A 16,257-nucleotide genomic window follows, 5' to 3' on the forward strand; every position below is an offset into this window, starting at 1 on the left:
AACCTCAAAGTCAAATACCATGAGTTTTCCTATTTTAAAAAAAGGGGAAATGGAGAGAGAAGACAATTAGGACACATTAATAAAAAGAACTTGTGAGTAGAAGGCTATGTTACAAGTCTAAACCTGTGTGATTCTATAATCTCTCATTTTTTGACAATGCTCCCTAAAATGCACTTAAAAGTGGAAGATTTTGAGTCTGAATGAAGGGGAAAAAGCTGATGCTATTAATGATGACAAAAGGAAAAACTGGATATGAAGAAATATAATGAGTTTGGTTTGGAAAGTAAAAGTCTGGTTGTCTTTCAATACTCATTCTCCTCTTCTTCCACAGTAAATTACCATCCAGTTTTTAACTGATATTGGGCTGTCAACAATAAAGAACACATTTTCCATTTTTCAGCTTTTCTTACAAACAGGTGTTGACAAGTAACAAAATTCTGGCCAGTAGGAAGTAGGGCAAATGCTATATTCAGTGTACAAAGAATGCCATTAGGGAACAAAGTTATGTTTTTTTTCCACACCTTCTCCTGATAGGTGGAAGGCAGAGGTCATGGCTGGAGCCTCAGCAGGAATTCTGAAAGATTTATTTTTAGTACCATGAGACTGGAAGCCACAACCAGAGAATAAGATAAAAGTAGCCTGTATCTTTGCCTCTGTGAAATGACAGAATAAACTTTTTTTTTTTTTTAATTATGATTACACTGGAATTTCTACCATGGGAAATAGAATCTCATCCTACCAAATATCAATATACTGATTTTGATTTTTCTTTCTCAAAGATTTTTTCCTATTGTGTAAAAGTAAAATAAATACCATTAATGTATAAATGCCTATATTTTTATTTACATGCTATTCTTATCCATAATCTATATATGTTGATTATTTTAGTCACATGGATTATATATGAAATATATATAATATACAATGAAAGTATTTTGTGTAGCTGAAAAGAACTTAGAGGCCAGATATGAGTTAGCTATATATCTATCGAAAATTTCTCAGTCTCTCTGAAAATCATTTTACTCATCTATAAAATAAAGATAGTATTTGCCTCAACAATTGCTGTGTAGATTATATGAACTAATGTATAGAAAGTGGTAAATAAATTTTGTTATCTCCTAGCTTGTGAACAAAGCCTGGCACACAAAAAGTGACATTTATTGGCTGAATTCCTGCTTTATAAATGGAAACTGCAAAGTAAGTGTAGTTTAGGTATTGTTCAAGACTGTATTGTGAAAACTCCGGTCAAGAGAGGCTGAGCTCCTTCTTCCTGTCCTGCTGGAGAGATGGCACCCCAAAAGGAAGGCACCAGCTCAGCCACCACCTCTTCTAGCTCCACCACCAGTGAGGCAGGGAAAGGCAAAGACAAAGGCAAAGGCGAATCCAGAGATTTGGCCCTGAAGCAAGTGAAGTTAGATGGCTTGGTGGTATTAAAGATAATCAAACATTATCAAGAAAAAGGACAAGGGACTGAGATGATTCACAAGGAACTGAGATGGTTCAAGGAGTGCTTTTGGGCCTGGTTGTAGAAGATCAGCATGAAATTACCAACTTCTTTCCTTCCCCGAGCACACAGAAGATGATGGTGCCTTGATGAAGTCCAATATCAGGTGGAAATGATGCAGAGTCCTTGCCATGTAAACACTGGCCATCTCCACCTGGGCTGGTACCAGCCTACATACTATATGCCTCACCAGGACGCTCCTGGATTCTCAGTTTCAGTTACCAGGATGCCACTGAAGAACCTGCTCTCATTTACGATAACATAAAAACTTCCCAAGGGCCTCTCTCACTGAAGGCATACATGCTGACTCCAAAACTAATGGAAGTTTGTAAAGAGAAGGATTTTTCTCCTTGAAAAGGGGAAGTATTACCTTTGAGCACATGTTTGAAGAAGCTCCAATTATAATTCATAGCTGATCAACATCCTAATGTGGGAGCTTGAGAAGAAGTTGGCTGTAGCAGATAAACATGAATTTCTCAGTAGCAATCATTTGGGAAAGAATCTACAGTTGCTGATGGACAGAGTGCATGACATGAGCCTAGATATAGTTAAACATAACACATACATGAGGAACATGAGTGAACGGCGGCAGCAGGATCACCAGAATCAGTAGCATTGCCAGTAGGAGCATATGCAGTGCCAGGCTCGAGGAGAACCCCAACCCTGAGGAGGATCTGTCCAAACTCTGCAAACCACCCCAGCCCCCAGCCAGGATGGACTCTCTGCTCGTGCAGGCCAGATTAACACTTATTGCCAGAACAGCAAGAAATTCACTGTCCAAAACTTAGGCAAACTCTTCATGGCTCAGGCTCTTCAAGAATACAACAAAAAGGAGTTTTCAGAAAAGGATTTAACATGGACTCTTGCAATTACATTGGGGCAACTCTTGGAAGAAATACATTTGCATACTTAAAAGTCTTTTTAGCAAATAATAAAATATAAATTAAAAAAGAGAGAGAGGGTGAGTAGCTATCCCCTCCTCATCAGAATTGAATATAATGTAATGCCTATGTACCTTTTGATTTAAAATTTTATGAATGAAAACACTTCATAGAGAAATAAGCTCCTGGGTGAAGAAAGACTTAAATTTCCATGTAATCTCTCAAAATTTACATACAGTACTTAGACAATACAAAAGAAACATAAACACTTGATTTTATAACACATATTATCTCTTTTTCTGTGTGAAGTGATGGAGGCATTAGCTAATGCTAATGTAGTAATCAAATTGCAATTTACAAACATACCAATTTTTTTTTTTTTTAATATATCTGTATTGATTTCAGAGAGAGGAAAGGAGAGGGAGAGAGAGAGATAGAAACATCAATGATGAGAGAGTCATTGATCGGCTGCCTCCTGCATGCCCCTGACTGGGGATCGAGTCCCCAACCTGGGCATGTGCTCTGACCAGGAACTGAACCCCAATCTCCTGGATCCTAGGTTGATGCTCAACCACTGAGCCATGCCTGGCCGGGGTACATACCAATTTTTTAAAACTTAATTTAATTTAATTTTTTCATCATCATTTATTCCTCTATGCCTTCTTTCACCTTCCCCCAACCCCCTTCCCCCTCCGCTGCAATCACCACACTGTTGTCTTAATTCTGATTCTTAGTTGAACTTCAGTGGACTACTCATATAAATTTATAATACTGTATCATATTTAAAAGGCAGTAAACATTGTGAGCTAAAGATGCTAATATTAGAATTCTTTAGATAATTATTATAATAAATAAATATTACTACTATTGTATTGATTAATATAATAATAGAAAACCTTCAATAAAATACAAATGTTTCTGGAGTCAGTAATGAGTTTTTTTTGTTTTTGTTTTTAAATATATCTTTATTGATTTCAGAGAGAGGAAATGAGAGGGAGAGAGAGATAGAAACATCAATGATGAGAGAGTCATTGATCGGCTGCCTTCTGCACACCCCCGACTGGGGATCGAGCCCGCAACCCGGGCATGTGCCCTGAACGGGAATTGAACCCGGATCGCCTGGAACCTAGGTCAATGCTCAACCTCTGAGCCACACCGGGCTGGGCGGAGTCAGTAATGAGGTTTATATGAAGCATCTTCTTTGGTTATCAAATGACCATGTTTGATTTCCAAGAAAACTGTTGAAACTTTATAAACATATGTGTTTCTTCAGTATGAGGTATTAAGCATATATCCTGTCCTTAAGGGGCTTTGGCTTATTTCAAGTTATTTCTCTACATCATCAATAAATGTATGTACAATAAATAATCAAAAGGATGAGTCTATGTAGTCTGGATATCGAGGACAAGTTTGGTATGGGAGAGGAAGAATTAAAAAGCAAAAGCAAAAAATGGAAATGAGTTATTAAGGAATGGCACCTCAATGCCAGCAATTATATATTGGATCTACTTTTGATATTTTGAGAGACATGGTTTAAAGATATGCATTTCTTTTAATTATTTTGATCATCAGAGTGTGTTACTTTGCATGTGGTACTGAATGCTTGGTGGACTAGGTAGCACTTGGCATTTTACTTAGATTGCATGGCTGTTGTAACATGGAAAGTACCTAATAAAGGTTAGGTTCTAATAATATTTAAAAAGATAAAAGAGATATCGAAGCTGGTGGATTCTTTGGTTCAGATATCTGAAAGGGTGTAAAACAGTCATTCAGAGTGACATATATTGTCGGTGTAGTGTGTTAGATGCAGGAGCTCTGAAGCTAAGCAGGACATAATGACTGAATTTTTGGTAACTAATCTCAAACTGCTGCATCTATGTTGTGTACACATTTCTAATATTTTTGGAGAGAGAAAAAGTAAAAGTACTTATATTAAAAGCTGAAAAGATGACTGTGTTGTAGGTATAGATATCATTCTTTCTTGCTTGGATATAGAATGTAGGTTCCTTTAGGTGGAGATCAGGTCTTGTTCATTCCTCATTTTAGGAAAGAACTTGGCATGTAGAACACACTCAGTAAATATTTATTAAATGAATAAAATACAAATGACAAATTTAAGTGTTCATTCCACATTATGCTGAAAGAGTATCTCCTTTACAGTTATATATATTGACCATGAGTGAGAGTTCAGAGCTCATATATGTGTATACATATGTATATGTCTGTAATATATAAATATAAAATCATATAAATATGAATGAAATATCACATAATTAGTGGTAGTGCAAAATTTGAACCCATGTATATTTGACTTTAGAGACTACACTTTTTAAAAATATATATTTTTTAATTAATTTCAGAGAGAGGAAGGAAGAGGGAGAGAGAGATAGAAACACCAATGAGAGAGAATCATTGATCCCCTCTCTCTTGCATGCCCCCTACTGGGGATCAAGCCCACAACACGGGCATGTGCCCTGACCTGGAATCTAACAGTGACCTCCTGGTTCATGGGTTAATGCTCAACTACTGAACTGCACATGTCAGGATAGAGACTACACTTTTAACCAGTGTGTATATATTTATAAAGATGTCTAAAGAGCAAATTAACAATAATCATATTTTTACTGCCTTTTAATAAACTAAAAAAATTCACTTCTAACAAAATGTTTAACATTTTTTCACTTCTCTATGCTGTCACATACATCCAGAGAATAAAGAAAATAATGTGTCTTTCTCACTGTTTCATTTATAACATTCCCTTTTTTTAGTATGTTAGTCTAAAGATGGTAGAGTACACCAATGAAGCTGGTTAACGCTTAATGTGTTCAGGGTCAACTATATTCTTACTTGCTCTCTTTTTTAATGAAGCAGGGATTTGATCGCTAGTGCTATTCCATTACCTACAACTATACAAGCAAAAACAGCACTTTATGAACACACATGTATCATTATACAAAATATGAAATCAGAATTATTTTTTCTCTGCTCCTCTTATTGATTTGGAGCCATAGATTTGACCTCTGGATAAGTCTTTATTCTGTGAAACTCTTAGCAGGTTTCTCAGCACTTTCTCATATAGTTTTTGCAAGAGACACTTGAAAATTAAATGGGAATATCATAGGAGCCATCACACCTATATCCTTGAATCCTTGAGGGTGGCACGAAATCCTACAATTCCACCCAGAATATGGCCGTTCTTAAGCTTCAGAGGTGAGAACTCCAGGGCCTTTTCCTTAGTTCTTCTTATGCTATCATAATGGCTCTTTCTCCACAGGTCAATGAGCCAATATAAGGGTTTTTCATGCTGCAAATATACCTGCCTTAATTAGGCTCTTGGGGATCAAAGGAATCACAAAAAGGTCTTTAGATTTTTTTGCCCCTAGACTCTTTTATTACATTGCCTAGTTTAGCCCACAGTCTACTGGGAAGCCATGCATGATTTTAATTCCCTGATATCAGTGCCATATATATACAATTTATCTTTATTGTTGAAAATATTACAATATTACAGATGTCCTGAGGCACTGAAAAGTTGGGTATTCTCCTTTCTTTTTGGACAGTTATGCTGGTAAATGTCTTGATGTCCTCTTGGGGAAAGATTGGTGGGGTATTTTATTCTACATGTTTGTGGAGGTGCTGCAGACCTCTGAGAAACATGTCACTAAGTCCAGCCCCCACACCCAAAGGGAAGGAAGTCAAGATCTTCCTCTTAAAAGAAGAAATATCAAATAATTTGTGGAAAGGTTTCAATACTGCTCTTTTGTATGATAGTAGAAAAAATGTGTTAACTACAGAATTTTGTTTTGTTTCAGGAAATATCCCAAGAACACTCTAATGCATACCCCATTTGTCCTGTTTGGTGCTTTATTTCTCTTAGACTTGGTGGAAATTAACAAAAACAAAGTGAATTCCTAGCTCTGATTATCCTTAACTTTTTTGGCTGGATATTACATTTTTTCTGTGTTTAGAATAGATAATTTCCAGCTGAATCACTAGGTTATTTCAAATGGAAAATAATCTATCCTTAGGAAATCAAAAGTTGAAACAGAAGGCTAAATGATAAGTACTTTTATGTAAATAGGGAAGACAACTTCTACAAAATTACATTGAGTTACCTAATATTTCTGGTACTTAATTTCCCATTTGTAAAATGAAGTGCTTGAACAAGATGACTTCTAAATTCCATCAAACTTGAACAATTTATAATTATATTAGTTTTATTTGCCTTAAAAATCTCTATCTTCCTTTTCAGGGAACTATGCTTGCCTTAGCAGTTTCAATAAAGTATTATCTACACCTACTGCCTTCCCCTTAGTATCCTCACTATGTTCATAGCTGCACAAGAAATTTGAAAGATAACAGAAATATTTTGCCACTTTTCATTAAAAAGCAACTTTTTTCAAGGTTAATAATTAAAAAGAAAGAACTGTTAAGTTTTTATCTTAATTGTTGTTGAAGACTTAACTCCGAAATGGTCATTTAAGTTAATGTATTTGGAAAACATTTAGTTATGTATTTGGGAGTATATGTATTAGAAGCTTATGCATATTTTGATCAGATAAAGCTTGCAGAATATTACACTATTCAGGAAAGCTTACCTGCTCTACAAGGCTAAGTTAGATAGACTTTCTAAAGCAAACATCCAGGACTCATCATGATTTTTCCTATTCTTTAATATCCAACATCCAACCAATTCAGCAGCAACTATGCTTTACTTCATATATACATATTTATTTATTGTTCAGCCTTTACTTTCTCTCTATATATTTATTATTCAGACTTAACTTAATGTTGTCACTGCTACCCTCCGTCTGTTCACCCCTATACATTTTTAGCCTCCTCACTAGTCTCCTAACTGCTCCCCTTGCTTCCGCTCTTTCCCCTCCATCCCCCTGTTTAGGAATGTCTTCCCAAGACACGTAGATTAAAATCAAAACTCCCACCATGACCTTATAAAGCTTTACTAGTCTGTCCTGGTTCCTCCAACCTCATCTTCTATTAATCTATCTCCTCTTTTATTCCATTCCCACAATACTGGCTTTGGTGTTTCTCTGATATGCTAAACCCTTTCCATCCTTTGGGCCTTTGCACTTGAGGTCTCCTCTGCCTAAAATGGTCTCCCAGGGCTTTCTATCTCATATGTGCATCTCACATCGCCTTCCTACCACCACCACCAAATGCCACAAGAAATGCTCATTAAAACTTTGAATGGTTTTCATTGCATTAAATCAAGCATTCTAAATGAGGTGGTCTATGTAAGCACTTTGTTCGCTGGCACAAATAATCAATATTTTTATATTAGGCCCAAGAATGTATTAGAGGGCCCAATGTATCAGTGCACAGTAGCTTCCCAGGGCACAATTAGAAAGTAAGTTCAGGTCCCTGGCTGGATAGCTCAGTTTGTTAGAGTGCCTTCCGCATACACCAAGGTTGCGGTTCAGTTGGAGTCAGGCCACATCCAAGAATCAACCAATGAATGAGTGAATGGGTGGAACAACAACTCAATGTTTCTCTCTTTCTCTCTAAAATTCAAGAAAAATTTTAAAAAAAGTAAGTTCAGGGACATTAGTTCATTCAAGTGTTTTTGTAGTAAAGAATCTTATCCCTAGAAGAATTTATGAAGAGAAGATTATGGACTCAATTACTCAAGAGCCAGGGTGCCATGGTAAGTAAAAGCAACATCAGCAGCAAGGTTGACTTCAGAGCCAGTGTGCTCACTGATCTCACACATGAGGCACTCCTGCAACCTGGAGGCCTGAGCCCAGTCCTGCCTCAGAAGAAGCTGGGCTTCTGGTGAGATCAGTGGCCCACCCACAAATGCTAGAGGAAAATCAGGTCTGAGAACCAAGCGGATCAATCTAGTAACAGTTATTTAAAAGGGGATGGTTCGCCATAATCCTGAGGGAGGGATAATATCATTCTTGTCCCTATATTCAGGTCAGTTGTTTTTTTTATAAAATTTGTTATTGCTGCCAATGTTATAGTATTTTATAACTACTTTTAGAATATAGTTTATGTTGACATTTTTTTCAAAGAGTATTTTTTTTTTTTTGCTTTTATTGCTCTTTCTAATGTGAGGAATTATAGAGAGGAGTGACTCACAATTCAGATGAGTTTCCTAGAAAATATGGATTACAGTAAGAATTTTGAACAAGGAGATATCAAAATTAATAAATAGGAGGTTAGAGACTTTTTTCAGAACATAAAAAAAAACCCAACCCACTAATAATCTTGAGGCCCAAAAGAGGTCTACATACTGACATATGAAGAGGTTTAAAAACAAAGTTATATAAAAGGAATAGCTGAGGTAGGGTTTATTAGACAAAGAACTTGAAATCTGGAGGTGAATTTAAGTTGGTTTGAATGCATTTCATTTCTTCTTCTGTTATGTTGTTTCAATGTCAGTTGTTCTATAATTCTATTGAGTTTTATGTAATTATGGCTAAGTTTTGTTATTGAATTGAGGTCCTAGAAGTCCTCTGTTTTCCAAGGAATAACAATGTATTAACAGTTCAAGTTGGAACATGTAAAACATTGCCTAATATGGTTTATGGTTCATAATGACCACCAATGAATATTAGTTGTATAAAGAGACTTTAGTTTAATAATATTCATATTGAAAAACAGAATGAAAATATGCTTCTTACTTTGCTCTTCTTTACCAATGATGCTTTAACATGTAAAAGAGTCTTTAGTTTCCTGAATTTAGTCTTATTCACCCTTTTAGGCTCAATTGTTACTTTCTAAAAGAAGCCCTCTTGTGCTCCCTAAAGCAGGGATATTCTGATCCTTAGTGCTCCCTGTGCACATCTCTGCCCCTTGTATTAGTGCTGTTCTGTCTCCATGCCTGTCTTCCTTATCAGACTGAACTCCTTAAGGGCTGGAAATATGGATGATACCTCTGTATCCTCCATGGTAAGAATATAGAATTGCTAAATATTTATTTCTAGAATAAATGAGTAAGTGATGATATTGTCTGTTTTGCTAGATGATTATTTCAAATTCCACATCTTCATGAAAGAACAAATATGCTGTGTAGAGCTTAAAACACTGAAGATGAGGTCATCCCTTCTAAACTTTAATGTAGTTATACATAAAGGCCCTAACATTTCTATCAAAAAGCTTTTGTAAGAAATGAATTTATTCAAACTGTTTGGGGAGATAATTTGTAAGGATATGAAGTTCTTACAACATATTTTCTGAGAATTTGCAGTTGTTTATTTCAGTTACCTATCTTTAATTTTTCAGTTTAAAAGCTAAAAGTTGAGGTGATAACACAGCATGATCTATCAACTTTGACAGTGCCTCACCAAATAATAAAGTTAAAGTAATTTATGATAGGTATAGTCAAACAAAATAAACCTATAAATAAAAATAAAATGATTTTTTAAGTTCTTCCAAATTAATAGCAGAACACTTCTGCCATCTGTGAAGAACATTAAATTTCTTAAAACGATCAGTTTCCACTAAAATCTAACATTCCAAAGAGTGTGGGTCTTTGGATAGTATGAGTTAAAATTATTAAAATATGAGTGATAGCTAAACTCAAATGGTGACTGGACGTCTTGGTTAATAAAAATTAAGTAGAATCAAATTTAAACTATAAGAAATTAAAAATAAATGAATAAATAAACTATAAGAAATTAATTTTAGTCCTTCAAATCAAAGATACCTAATTTGGAATATGTTATTGAAAACTGTGAGGCAAATATATACATTTTTACTTAAAGTACCCTTTCTACCCCTGCTCCTGCCTTATCTCCATTCCCCACCTCATGAACCTTAAAAAAGTTAACTGAATTTGGGCCTGGCATGACTCAGGTTTCAGATATTAGGCAACCCAAGAAAACCTGACTGCAGACAGTGTAAAGTGGCATTTTGTTTTCTGTGTGCCTGTTCTCTTCTAGGTAAAACCCCATCTCTGCAGACTCTCCTGCTTGGGAATCTTACTTTCCCACTTTTTCTCCACACAGCTCTCTCTGATCACTGTCCTTTGCTATCAATACCTGATCTAAGTTTACATGTTAGCAGTCCCTCTTACCTTGTGTTGAACTGAGCAGCATAGTCCTAATTTCAAACAGGGCTCTAGCTACAGAATAAAAGGAACCCAGTCTCCAATAAAAAACAAGCCTTAAAATACTCATATCCTTGAGACACATGGTGAAGTTTTGCCTATCTGAAGTATTAAATAGGTGGCGTAAGTATATTTTCAAAAGAGGAAACAAAGTGACACAAAGGCTTTTGATTATGGGAGAAAAGAGAGGCCAAATCTAGAATAGAAGAGTTTCACAAGAATGGGAGGCCAGGGAATCAAAATAAACTTCTATTTACTTCAGATGTTTGCCTCAGAAGAGCCCTGGGAGCTTTCACCTCGCAAGGGTTCCTTTCTGGGTGTCTGCAGCTTTGCTGAGCTGCGCTGTATGGCTTGGTGCCAGGCTTTATTACAGGTACTTGAGCATTACACAGTAAAAACCAAGGCTACAAGATTAGAAAGGCAAATACTTTTATTTCTGTTTAACAGACTATAAAACGGAGGCCCAGAAAGCTTGCTCACATGACTTTCGAGAAGATGGTCATGACAGAATTGCACCAAGAATCTGGGTCTCTTCACTGTTCTTTTTAGACCATAAATACAATTCGGACTTCAGGTATAAGACTTTCATAAAACATGTCATGTTTATTTTCATCCTGTACCTATTTCTTTTTCACTTCACAAATTGCAGTATTATTCTCTATTTTCCCCTGCCCTTCCTTCTATTTCCCAGGCTCCTTTTGCACCTTGGCCTTGCTATTGTATGTTATTCCATCATCTTCAATAAACTCGTCAGAGATTCCCAGGGTAACCTCTGCCGTAAGCATGCTGGCCATGGTGCCAGGCAGGCAGGAGGTATGCCAGCACATTGCGTAAGTGCTTCAGTCCTGTAATCAGACACTGCGACACAGGACAAAGTGAGAGGGGGAGCCAAAGAAGTAAGACAGAGAAAAAGGGAAAAGGGAAAAGCACAGAACCACCACCTCAATGCACTGCGAGCAGAGCAGGCTGTTAGGTTCTGCAGCCTTGCTGTTTACTGTTTATAACCATAGAGTTTACTGAGAGAAAGAGCTTTAAATAAAATCCAGAATCCATGTGAAAATGTATTAGGCCACTTGATCCATGATCAAAGACAAAAAATAGACATTATCCCCACAGCTCAGATCATGCGATCTCCCTTGGCTGCACTGAAGTACACAAAGCTGTAGTGGAGGCCTGGCTCGCTCACTAAAATGGTTTGTATCTCAGTTTTCTCTGAAATTTGTTGTAGGTGTTGTTCCAAGGGATTTTAGGAGAACTGAGGAATGTTTTAGAATGTACTTTCATGCAATCTTTTTTTAAACAAGCAATCTTGTTTAATTTTTTTTAATTTTAATTTTTATGTTTTAAAAATTTGGAAGGAAAGGGGTTTTACTTCACATTTCATTTTCTCATTTTAGGCACCATCATTTTCTGCTCACCTCAAACAATTGCTTCATAATATTTTTTGAATATTTGGCAAACAAATAGGTAATCCATACACTCTAGTTTTATATACAGCAAAGGTTAGAAAATGATTGCTGTAAGGGATGATTGAGGAAGGCATTAATGTCTCTCTCTAACCTTGCAAAAGAACCTCAAGATGATATTTTTTCAGATCATTTATTCAGCCTCTGCTGTTAGAGTCCTTACTGTCACCAGCTATCTGTACCCAAGATTTTTTAAATAGCTTTTGTATTACAAAAAGAAGCATTCTGGGAGTAGGTGTATAAGAGTCATCTAAATGTGAGAGAATTTAGGATATAAGCTCATTCTGTGTATTTACAGCTCAATTTCTCTAAGGATGAAACATAATTCTTTTTCATTCATAGGATCTCCCAGGTGGAAGACAATTGTTCTTAAGTCATTCGGCTTGCTCTTTCAAACTTCTTGGGCTTGAAACAGATTTTCTTCCAATCTGTATAGTTGGTAGAATGATTTGGGGAAGGTACAAGCTGGAAAAAAGAGAGCACAGGCTATGAAAGCAATGATTTGACAGGCTATTTCTTGTAATTTCTTAAGGGATCTTCAATTGTGCAATGAACTCCCCCCAAATGAAATGGATACTAGTTTCAAACAGAATTAAGACTCATAAAGTATTTGTCAAAACAATGGAAAGAATATTGTTAATGAGGCAATGCCGGTTTTATTTCTTATTCTAGTACCAATAAGTAAACATTTATATTTTAAGAATATAATTATAACTCTGGCAGGTAATATAAAGTGAAAATATTTATACTATAGCTTTCATATTGTCTTTCTTGTCATAGATTTTTATTTTAAAAAATTAACATTTTGGGGGCTTTCTGTATAAAGATGAAAGTGTTCTTTAAATATAATTAGGGAAATAGTTAAAAATTATATATATGTATTATTTATTCCACTAACTAAATATTACCACTCTAAAGGTATTTTCTTTTAATGAAAGGCTATTTCTTATTGCTTAAGAGTGACACTTAATAATGGTCAACTACTGTATCAAAAAATTAAGAAGTTCTATGTTATTACTTCGGATATGAAAGGAATGATAGAAACAAAATAGTCATACTAAATTCATTGACAACATAGTCTTCATTCATTTAGGCTTTGCCTCTCTTTGATTTATATACTTTTTTTTTCTTCTTTGGTTGGAGGACTATTTTTTTATGTTCTAAATATTTATTATTATTGTTCATTTTGATCACCATTCCTAGATATTATGACAGTATATATCTACAGAGCATATAAAAAAACACAAACAAAACAAACAAACAAAAAAACCCTCTGATTCTTATATCAGGTATTTTGTTCATCTCAGTTTCAAATTTATATAGTGATGAGTCCACTGCCAAGTTTAAAATTCATATAATCCACAAAGGATTATATGACACTGCTTGTTCAGGATTGAGAAAAGGTAGTCCTTGATATTGAAAAAACACACACACACAACAAAACATTAGTTGATGCAGTTGAGCATTGGAAAATCATCCAAGTGACTTTTTTGAAAATAAAGACTCATGGGTGATCCATCATAAATGATATTTATTCAATGGCCATTGTGGACTGTAGTTGCAAAAGTAAAAAGAGTAACAACTGGCTACCCCAAGGAAGATGTTACAATGAAACTAAATGTTAACACTTGATGAGTAGTTACTCTAGTAGCAGTGTAAAGAATAATGCCTGGCTGACAAAATGGATATCTTCCTCATCTCGTATATTACCTGCACTGTAGTGTTCTTTACATGAAAGCCTTAATGATGCTTAATGTGTTATCTGACTACTAAATAACTGTAAGGTGTAGTGTAGTAGCAGAAGTAAGAGTAGTACAAAGGTAGGTATAAACTGTATACTAAGGGAACATGAGCCCTAAATTACTCGAAGGCAAACTCAGTGTAGAGTAAAGACCAGGAGTTTGTAATGGAGTCTCCTCTAATTGCTATGAAGTCTTGAGGAAAGCATTTAATTTTTCTCATCTGCCAAGCATGTGGTTTGAGTTAGCACTATTAATTTGCATTCACTTCAAAGAAATTGCTTTATGTATTTGTATTGGCAGGCTGTTTTTCACAGTCACAAGCTATCAGAAGAGTTTTCTCAAGTCAGCCTTACTCTAGAGAGCACCGACATAAGAAGTCACTAAGAATGGCTTGACATTGGAAAGGATTTTGAAGTCCAAGAGGAAAGATAATTTAGCTTGATTTTAAAGTGAAATTCTAAAACTACTAGATCGTGCAATAAGAAATCCTTGAACATGATGGAGACTCATTGTTCATGATTCTGACAGAATAGAGAATCAAGATTCAATAAAATTATTGATTGATAGTTGATTATTTCATTAAAGTACTGATAAATCCATGTACTCAAAAAAAATTCTATGCACTATGACGACTGCCAAGCTACAATCACTTCCCTCCAGAGACTCATAACTTAGTGGATCAGAATAATTAATAACACAAGTCAGCATTGGTTAATTTTCAAATTAGTGTCAAGGACAGTAAATATCTCCAGGAATTTATAAGAAAAAACAATCTCTCTGAATACAGCAGCTCATAAATTATCTGTGCTCCTGACACTAATTTGTCCACCTTTCATGGGAAACTAAATGCTCAACTAAATGTACATTCTTCCCCAAGGAGAATTAGCTGGTGCTTGGTGTTTACATATAATTTTTGTCTTGATTATTGCCACAAGCAACTTATTCTTTATTTCTGTTTTATATATGGCTCGAAGCAGGAACAAACATAAATGGAGACACTAATAGTATTTTCTGAACATATTTCATTTATACTTTTAAAAACAAATATATTTTTCAGGCCAGAATGGAAAATTATTAGAAGTTTCTATAATACGACTGTAAAGGTAAAAAACTGTCTTCAAAAGAACACTCGTAAGACACGAAAAATAGAAAACCATTAATCATACTGATAAACTAAATCAGCAAAGATTTATCTAGGACATAGGTTCTTGGTAAAGGAAAAAAGGAATTACTTTGATAATATATCTTAATTCAATCTCTTACATGGCAATTGCATAAAAACATTTTAAATTTTTATTAAGCCGCCAAAATAGTTAACCGAACTTCCCCTTCCTGAGGGAAATCGTGATTAAAAAAGCACATGTGGCCTGCTGTTTGTTGAGTAGTTATTCAAAGGACTGCAAAAGGAATGTTGTGAATTTATAGAATTATCGATGGAAAGTTCTATGATGGCAACAATTTTAATTAATTCCCTGAAACTATTCAAAGGCATACACTGAGATATACCTCACTTAATGCAGGAACGTGAAAATCTTTTATGGTTCTTAAGGATTCTACCTAAATGCTTTGTATGGGCTCTAGAGAATATCTAAGTGTTGCTCAGCAGTTTAAGATAGATGAGACTATTGTTGAGACTGTCCTCAGGATATTTAAGATTTTTACAGGACAGACTGCTGCACAAGTTACTCGTTTTCTGTAGTTTCTTCCTGTGAAGATGGGAGTGAAATTATCAGCATGGGCAAAAGTACTAAAGAAATCTGGAAATCTCTTTTGGCTCTTTAGTCTAAAAAGGTCTTCAGAGATGGGGAAGGGAAGCTGGGTTTGGGAAGGGAGAAAAAGAAGAGGGAGAGCCACTGGTCGCATAGATCAAAAGTTGTTAGTGTTTCTTTGGCGCTTGTTGGAGTGTGTGAAGATTTGCTAATGTCATTGGATAAACTAGCTTTCTCACACACTCAGAACTGACAAGGCTCAAAAATGTGAAGTTGGGTGGCTTTTGTCCTCAAAGTATTCCCAACCCTCCCTTTAATGACTCTGTCACTGGGCAGTACATCAAACTCTCAGTTGTCCATTTCAGGGCCCAGAGACAAGTTTCCTCACAGAGCTCACTGGAATAATTTCTCATTAATTTCCAAAGAAAGGCTTCAATGTGACAGGCACTGCACTAAACAAGGATAAACTCACCGAGTTACAACTGGCAAATAACAGCCAAACCTCTGAGGGGATTTATATTATAATGTGACAAAGCCCCTATTTGACACTAAGGCAATGGAATAGAGTTCCCATTTGAAGTCTCATCAAGACAGGTTGAAGTGACAGTTTTAGATTCAGTATTTATATTATCTCTTTGATTCTACAGATTTCTTAACCATATAATTAGCATATTATAGTGAAATAAAGCTAATCAGTTTCTTCTGGCTTATGATTTGGTATGAATGCAAAGAAAACATTAAATTTTATGACTTTTTTTCCTGATGATTCTCACCCTTGGTCTTTCCTATTCTAATCAAATTTCTGGTTTAGCTTCCAGTTTCCAATATTTACACATTCATTCCTATTTCCGATGGGTTCCATAGTTCCCTTCTTAGTCATC

General features: G+C 35.5%; 1 pseudogene; it reads left to right on the forward strand.

The window, feature by feature from the left end:
- Positions 1–1,286: 1,286 nt before the first annotated feature.
- LOC107540746 (eukaryotic translation initiation factor 3 subunit H pseudogene) lies at positions 1,287–2,417 on the forward strand (annotated as a pseudogene).
- The last annotated feature ends 13,840 nt before the right edge of the window (positions 2,418–16,257 follow it).

The sequence above is a fragment of the Miniopterus natalensis genome, chromosome 10 (assembly GCF_054644295.1).
Source record: "Miniopterus natalensis isolate mMinNat1 chromosome 10, mMinNat1.hap1, whole genome shotgun sequence".
NCBI classification, from domain to species: domain Eukaryota; kingdom Metazoa; phylum Chordata; class Mammalia; order Chiroptera; family Miniopteridae; genus Miniopterus; species Miniopterus natalensis.